We start from the raw sequence: 8,529 nt of genomic DNA, 5'->3' as shown, positions 1-8,529 counted from the left end.
GAGAGAGAGAGAGAGAGAGAGAGAGAGAGAGAGAGAAATCAAACAAAAGAAAAGAAAGCAGAAAAGCAATGTGACAGTAGAGTGAGCATTGGCCTTGAAATCAGAAGATCTGAGTTTGATTCCTAGATCTGATACTTACTATTTGTGTGACTTTAATGGTAATGTAAATGGGAAGATCTTTCCCATCTATTAAGAGGCCCATGTGACCTGCTTAAGTAACATGGAAGCCTAAATCACATAAGTTGGAATCACATGAAGCCTATGGTGGGAGGAGCTTGCTGAATGGTGCAACAGGAAGGGGTGGAGCAGGAAGGGTGGAACAAGGAAGTTGGTCAGAATAGTTAGAACTGAGGGAGAGAGAAGAAGCAGACAATGATCTATTAGTGTTCATTTGTAGGAAGGCCTTAGGAGGGGGAAGACTTGGGGATGGCAGTGCCCTCTACATTGTTATTGTGTATAGATTTCTTTGTTGCTATGATGAATTTGGCTTTCTGGTGTTGGGATTTGGCTTTCTGGTGTTTAAATAAATGTTTTGGTTTTGTCTTTTATGTGGAGAGTCTGTTATATTTTGTGATTCAGAATTACTCCAGCAATTTCATAGCTACCATAGGCACTGTGAATATCACATTGTGCTACAGTGACCCCAGACAAATCACATTTTTTCTCAATTATAAAATTATGATAATAAAAGACCATTACCTTAAAGTGTGCAAAGCATTATAACAGAATCCAGCATCTTAAGTCAAAGGAATGGGGTATTAAAGGTACAATTTCACATAGCTGCAAATTGGTGAGGAAAGTATTTGGGATGATCTCTAACTAATAGCACACAGCCATATTCCACTATATTGTAGGCTTTCCCTGGCAGGAGGCATTGGTTAGTCATGTCATGTAGAAGTCAGCAATACTGCATTGCTAGATTTCATTTAGCCCTTACTGATGCTTTTCTTAGACTAGAAATTGCATTCATAAGAAGATAGCTTGTGGTATAGTGAATATGGTGCTGGTCTTAAAGCCAACAAGTGCTGAAACCAAATCCTGATTCCTGGAATTTGTTTAGCTGTATGACTGTGAAAAAGTTAGCTTTCTGAGTCTCCATTCCCTCATCTATCAAATGGGAATATTATCAATCAACCCACATTTATTAAGTGACTACTATTAAGTTTCAAGGCAGCTAGGTGGCATACTGGATAGAGTGGATAGGCCTGAAGTCAGGAAAATTTATCTTCATGAGTTCAAATCCAGTCTCAGACTTACTCTCTGTGTGACCCTGGGGAAGTTGTTTAACCCTGTTTACCTCCATTCCTTATATATAAAATGAGATGGAGAATAAAATGACAAACCACTGCAGTATTTTTTCTTTTTTTTTAATTTTTTAATTTTTTTTTAAATTTCTTTTAAGCAATCAGGATTAAGTAACTTGCTCAAGGTTACACGGCCAGTTATTTCTGGGTGTGGTGCTGAGTGTCTGAGCCCGGGATTCGATCTCCAGGTCGTCCCAACACTGGAGCTGGTACTCTTACTCGCTGAGCCACCTGGCCGCCCCTAAGCAATTGGGGTTAAGTAACTTGCTCAAGGTTACATGGCCAGTTATTTCTGGGTGTGGTGCTGAGTGTCTGAGCCCGGGATTCGATCTCCAGGTCGTCCCAACACTGGAGCCGGTACTCTTACTCGCTGAGCCACCTGGCCGTCCCTGCAGTATTTTTTCTAAGAAAACCCCAAATGGGGTCATGAAAAGTCAAACATGACTGAAAATGACTCAACAACAACAACTATTAAGTTCCAAGCTCTTTTATAGTCTCTAGGGATACAAATACAAAAAATCAAAACAAAACAAAAAAATAGAAAATAAAAGAAACAATCCTCTCAAGAGTTTATATTCTTTCAAAGGAAACAAACATACATTAAAATCAATCAAAAAACCATTTATTAAGCATTTAGAAAAGGCAACATGGTATGTGCAAATTAGCATTGGCCCTAGAGTCAGAGGGCCTGGGTTCAGATTCCACCTTTGAGGTTTATTGCCTTTGTAACTTTAAGTGAATCACTTAGCCTCCTTGGACCTCATATTACTCATCTAGAAAATGAGGGAGCTAGATTAGGTGGCCTCCATGGTCTTCTAGACTAGAGGTCCTTAACTTGGATCCATAGACCATGGATAGATCTCAGAATAAGGGGGGGGGGGGAAGGAATCACATCTTTATTTTTACTAGCTTCTAGATGAAATTTAGAATTTCCTTCAATTATAAAGTTTTTTTTAAATTATTGTTCTGCAAAGAGGTCCATTGGCTTACTAGATTTCCAAAAGGGTGCATGAAACAAAAATGATCAAGAACCCTTATCCTAGCTGAAGATTACACAATCTATGTATGTATGTATATTATATATAATAAAAACTCCAGGCAATTAACTTCTTTCCATTTCAGTTTCCCCATCTGTAAAATGAGTGCCCATTTCAGGCTTGTTGGGAGGCTCAAATACTAGATGGCCCAGTGGACATTCTGTATATACAGAATGAATAAATACAAAGAGGTTATATACCACATAGAGATCTGCTATCAAAGGCTTCATATAGAAAGTGGTGCTTGAGTTGCATCTTGAAGGAAGATAGAGATTTTGTGAGGTAGAGGTGAGGAAAGAGTGCACTACAGGCATGGGGCAGGCATTTAGAATAGACAATGGAAAGATATGAAGATTGGAAATGGAGTGGCATGTATGAAGAACAGAGAGAAGGTTGGTTTGGTTGGACCAAAGAATATGGGAAGGGGAGTAATATAAGATGAGGCTACAAATATAATTTGGGGACAGCCACAAAGAGCTTTAAAAGCCAAATAAAAGAGTTAGAGGCAATGGGAGTTGCTGGAATTTCTTGAGTAGGAGAGTTATGTGGTAAGATCTGCAATTAAGTAAAATCACTGTGGCAGCTATGTGGAAGATGGACTAGAAAGGGCAGAGACAAGATAGGGAGAACAATTCAGAGGCCATTGCAATAGTCTAGCAGAGAGATAAGGAGGGTAAGAACTAAGGTGATGGTCATGTAAATAAAGGGAAGGGAGGGAGGTACATTATCTCATTTCTTCCTCAGGACCAGGATTGGTCATTTTAACTACACAAGTTATTTCTCTTTGGAAAAATCAAGGTGTTTTTTTTTTCCTTTGAAAAAATATTGACATATTTAGTTTGTATATAATCCGCATTTCCCTATATGTCTCTTATAGTAATTGGTCTCCTGTAACAAAGAATAAAAAAAGAGGAAAAAACAGTTCAGCAAAACTAACCAACATACAACCCTCACCCCCCAACCCCCAAGCTCTGGCATTATATGCAGTGTTCCACTCCCATAGGTCCCTATATCTGCAAACAAGGTTGCCTAAATCTTCTTTTAGCCAATTTGGTGATTATACTGTCACAGTATTCTGTTATTTTGTTGTTCTTTCTATTTACATTGTTGCCTTGATTTTGTATGTTATTTTTCTGTTTCTGATTAATTTATTTTGCAATTCTTCCTATTAGTCATCACATTCATCATTTTTTGCAACACAGTAATATTACATTGCATTTATGTACTGCAATGTTCCTAGCTACTACCCCACATAGGTAAACATTTATTTTGTTGCCTGTTCTTTGCAACAACAGTCAAGAAAAGTGCTGCTATAAATAGCTTGGTAAATAAGGGACCTTTCTTTTATCACTGACCTTGGGGTATATGCCTCCCAACAGGATCTTAAGGACAAAAGGTTGGACTTGAGTCACTTTCTTAGCATAATTCCAAAATGACTTTTAGAATGGTTGGACCAATTCACAGCTCCACCAACTCTGTTTTACTGTACCCATCTTTTTACTAACTAGAAGAAGCAAATTCTGCAAGTGCTCCAGTCTCTCTGGCTGAACTTTCTGAATTCTACACCATGATGAACTTGCAGAATGGCATGATGGAGGTGAGCTAGAATGACAATAACATTTCAGTTTTAATAGCTTGTGTAGATATATGGCTTTATAGTTACAACATGCTTAAATGTCATATTGAAAAGATAGTGTTGCACAGTGGGAAGTTTTCTGATTTTGACGTAAAAAGACTGGAGTTCAAATCCCAGCTTCGTGTGCCCTTTGCCATTTCATTTAGCCACTCTGTGCCTCAGTTTCCTCATCTGTAAAACACGGGAGGGAGGCCAGCAGACTTCTGAGGTCTCCTCTAGCTCTGAATTTATGAGTCTATTATAAGCCTCCCAATTAATTTGTGAGGTAAGTAGAACAAGCATCTTCAAATATAAGGAACAGAATTGCCAATTCTAACACCTGTCAGGTTCAGGTGACCAGGAAGAATTTTGAAAACTAAATTAAAGTTCATCAAATAAAATTACATTTACACTGTATACTAGAAGCAAAGATATCATCCCTGTCTTCAAAGAGTTCATATTTTAATAGAGGAGATAACATGCAAATAATTATGTACATACAAGGTATATACTGTATATATGCAGTATATGTATAATATAAATGGAAGGTAATCTCAGAGGAAAGGCATGAGCAATGGGGAGTCAAGTAATAAATGATTAAAAGAAGATGATTTGAGGCACCAAGGGTTGTGATGGATAGATATCAGGTAAAAGAATTAAGGAGACGATTAAGAGATTTTTTTAATTTATAATAATAAGATGAGACAGCCAGGGGGGAAGAACATGGTCCTTTATATGGACAACCCAAAGGCAGTCCTTTCAAGTCTACATGTGGAGCTGGGTCTGTGACTAGAGGCTACAGAACTTAAAGAACCAGGTTTGTATGGTTCAGGCATGTATGTGTGGAGATGTATTTCCCTCAAAACAGATTGTATATCATGTTATTAGTATATTATTTGAGGCAGAGAGATGGCCCAGGGGGTAGAGCACTCGTTATGGAGTGAGACCTGAGTTCAAATTTGTACTCTTATGTTACAACTGTCCCCAGCTGTGACGAGTCACTTCACTTCCGTCTGCCTCAACTTCCTCAACTGCAAAATGGAAATAATATAGCACTAGGGTTGTTGTGAGGATCAAATAAGACAGCATTTGTAAGGCACTTTGCACAGTCATCGGCCTGTTTGATTATGATTGTGGTTTGTCCTTCATTCTCTAAGAGGACCATGACATCAGGAAGATGATGTCATGACATGCAAGTCAATTGGACTTAAGTGAGGGAGGGCTGTGCAAAGTCACCAGCCTCACTTTCTCCTTTGGAGCTGAGTCCAGTGGTGAGATAGAGATCAGACAACTGGAGAAGGCCCAGGATGCAGTGGGGGACCTTGGTCTTTTTAAGCTAAGGTCTTTCAGAATTCTCACTTTGACTGTGGTGCTATATAAACGGTAGCTATTAGCTATTATGTTCACATGATAGAATGAACTGTCTGCCAAATCTTGGCACACAAAAAATCGAACTGTTACAGAGTAATTTAATTATTGTCCAATGGTTTCCTGCTTTTCTTTGATTGTTTACATATTGATAAAAAGTTGCATGCAAATGTTCATCACTTCAGAATTCATTATTGACTCAAAGTATAATACACTTATTCCTGCTGGAAGAAATTTGCTTTGCAAATTGGCTTAGACACTATCAGTTAGCTAGGTGGAAAACCCAAAAGTGGCAAAAATAATTTTGGTGATTCATAAAATTCAAGGGTGATTTAAAGGTGTCATAAAATTCTGTATAACTTAAATTTAGGAGATACCTGAAGGATAATCTACTTCAATTCCTTCATTTTACACATGATGAACTTAGTTCTGGGTTCATCCAGAGGATCTGGGTTCAAATCCTGCCACTGATTCTTGCTACCTGTGTGACCTTGGGAAAAATTACTTAATTGCTCTGGGTCTCAGTTTCCTCATCTGCAAAAAAAAGTGGAGGTTGAACTAGATGAACTCTGAGTTTCATTTTGTGAGACCCAAAGAGGGGAAGTGATATAAATCTATCCAATAAACATTAAAAATAACTGCTACATGAAAGAATCTGGGTTGGGTGTTGAGTTGTACAAGTTTTTTTTTTAAATCCTACCTTCAAGGAGTTTACATTCTTTTAAGAGGAATATAGCATGTAAATAGATTTGTGTATATACACCATTATTTGACCCAAGTCTTAACCTCTGTCTCATTTTCCTCAGCTGTCAAATAAGGATCATAATAGCACCCACCTCCCAGAGTTGTTGTGAGGATCAAATGAGATATGTATAAACACAATATCAGGTACATAGTAGGCACTTAATGAATTCTCCAGTCCTCCTCTTTTCTCCTCTGTGTGTATATATGTATATTCATATATGAAGAGAGAGAGAGAGAGAGAAAGTAGTGTAGCAGGAGGGAAGGCACAGAAAATCTCTTACAGAAGATGGTTTTTTATACATATTTATACACACATACTACATATTATGTATATATACACATGCACATGAGATGATTAGTGCAGTGTCCCTAGAATGCATCTCCTAAGAGCTGATTCTGTAGACGCCCATATCCAAATCCTACCTGAGCCATCATCAGTCTTTTCTTATCACACTAATTTTGGGTGGCAGAAAGCAATTGGTCAGTCTATAGGTTGCCTCTAGAAGATATACAAACTCCTCTATTTGGCATTAAAGTCCTTCACAAACTAACTTTAAACTGCCTTTCCAAAATTATTTCATATTGCTCCTCTTCCTATGTGATGCTCTTCCTCACCCATGGTATTTCATCTCGTCTTTAGAAGGAAGCTTCCCTGAGACACGTGCATTGACAGAACATCCTAGAGAAGTTGGAATATTCTCAGAGCTCACCCTTCTCCTCAACACTCACCAGATAGATCTGCTTTGATCCTACTAGTTGTGAAAAGTCTGAGATACGTTGAAAGGTCACACAATGGTGAAACAGCAGAACAACAGAGGCAAGAATAAAACCCAGATTTTCTGTATCTCAGGGGAAAGTACTTTCTACTCTGCCATGACTACCATCTAATGGAGACATTAGAAAAGCCTACAAGGAGGCATGCCACATACATGTTCTCAGGTCAAAGGCTAGCTATGTTTGTGACTGTCATAGGCAAAGGTACTCTTCTGCAACCCAATTGTCACACAGTGGGCAAAAAAAATGTTAAAGAACAGATCTGACAATACTTACTATTCCTTCTCTCAAAAATGTGCAGAGGTGCCTTATTGCTTCTAAATAGAATTCAGATCACATAGCCTGGCATTTAAGTCCCTCCACAGTTGGACCCCAATCTATCTTTCCATCTTTATTACTCATTATGCCCCTGTAAGCACTCTATCCCAATTGACATCTATTCTTGTGAGCTCTACATTCTACCTCCTGCCTTCTTACATTCAAACAGTCCACCTCCTATGCCTAAAATGGACTCTTTCCTTACCTGTGCCCCTCAGAATCTTTATCTCCCACAACATTTCAAACTTAGCATGTTCCCCCAAACCCTCCTCTCTTATGAACTTCTTGAGGGTGCTATCATCCTCCAAGGTACCCAGGCTTATATCCTGTGTGTCATCCTGGACTCCTGGCTCACACTTGTTTTACATATTTAATCCATTGCAAGATCTTATCATTTCTACTTTGACAACACCTATTCCCTTTTCTCTATGCCCATAGTCACTACTCTGGTATAGGCTTTCATCACCTCATGTCTGGACAATTGCAATAAACTTCTGATTTGTCTCCCCACCTCAAGTCTCCCCATTCTAATCCATTCTCTACTCAGCTATTAAAGTGATCTCCCTAAAGTACAGATCTGACCCTGTCACATATACTCTTCCCCTCAAAAGATTTCACTTGCTCCCCGTTACTTCAAGGATTAAATATGAAATCCTCTTTTTTGGTTTTTAAAGTCCTTCACAACCTTTCTAATCTTCTTACATATCACTTCCCTCTAAGAACTCTATAATACAGAAACACCTGCCTACTGGCTGTTTCTCTCATAACACTCCTCATCCTAACTCAGTGTCCTTTCTTCCCCTCCCCCATTCAAACACTTCCTTTCTTATTCTAGGTATGCTAATTTTGTCTGTTGAGAAGCTTTTCAGTTATATATAACCAAAATTATCTATTTTATCTTTTGTAATTGTCTCTATCTCTTGTTTGGTTAAGAATATATATCTTACTGGTAGCTGTGAAAGATAAATGATCTGTTTCTCTTCCAATGTTTTTATGGTATGATCTTTAATATTAAGGTTGTATATCCATTTAGATTCTATGGTGGAATATGGTATGAGGTGTTGGTTTAAGCCTAATTTCTGCCAGATTGCTTTCAAATTTCCCCAGCAGTTTTTTTTTTAAAATCACATAGGGAGCCCTTTTCTAGGTTTTCCACTTTATCAAATGCTGGGTTATTGAGTTCTATTGTTTCTGATTCCCCCTTTTCTAGTCCGTTCCACTAATCAATCTCTATTTTTCAAACTAACACCAGATGGTTTTGATGACTGTTGCTTTAAAATATAATTTGGATCTGGAAATGCTGTTTCTTCTTCATCCCTACTTCTTTTTACCATTTCCCCCAATGTTCTAAATCTTTTGTTTTTCAAAT

At 38.1% G+C, this 8,529-nt stretch overlaps 1 long non-coding RNA gene across 1 annotated transcript in view; it reads left to right on the top strand.

Moving 5' to 3' along the window:
- LOC138158953 (uncharacterized) overlaps positions 1-3,939 on the top strand; it is a 26,933-nt gene extending 22,994 nt beyond the window's left edge. Inside the window, exon 2 of the long non-coding RNA XR_011167771.1 lies at positions 3,850-3,939. This is a non-coding gene — a long non-coding RNA (uncharacterized lncRNA). The remainder of the gene's footprint in view (positions 1-3,849) is intronic.
- Positions 3,940-8,529: the final 4,590 nt, after the last annotated feature.

Source organism: Petaurus breviceps, unplaced genomic scaffold (assembly GCF_028583685.1).
Source record: "Petaurus breviceps papuanus isolate PSGF00001 unplaced genomic scaffold, PetGlider_PUasm1.0 175, whole genome shotgun sequence".
NCBI lineage: Eukaryota > Metazoa > Chordata > Mammalia > Diprotodontia > Petauridae > Petaurus > Petaurus breviceps.
The sequence above is the reverse complement of the archived record's forward strand: the minus strand, read 5'-3'. Positions and strand labels throughout refer to the sequence as shown.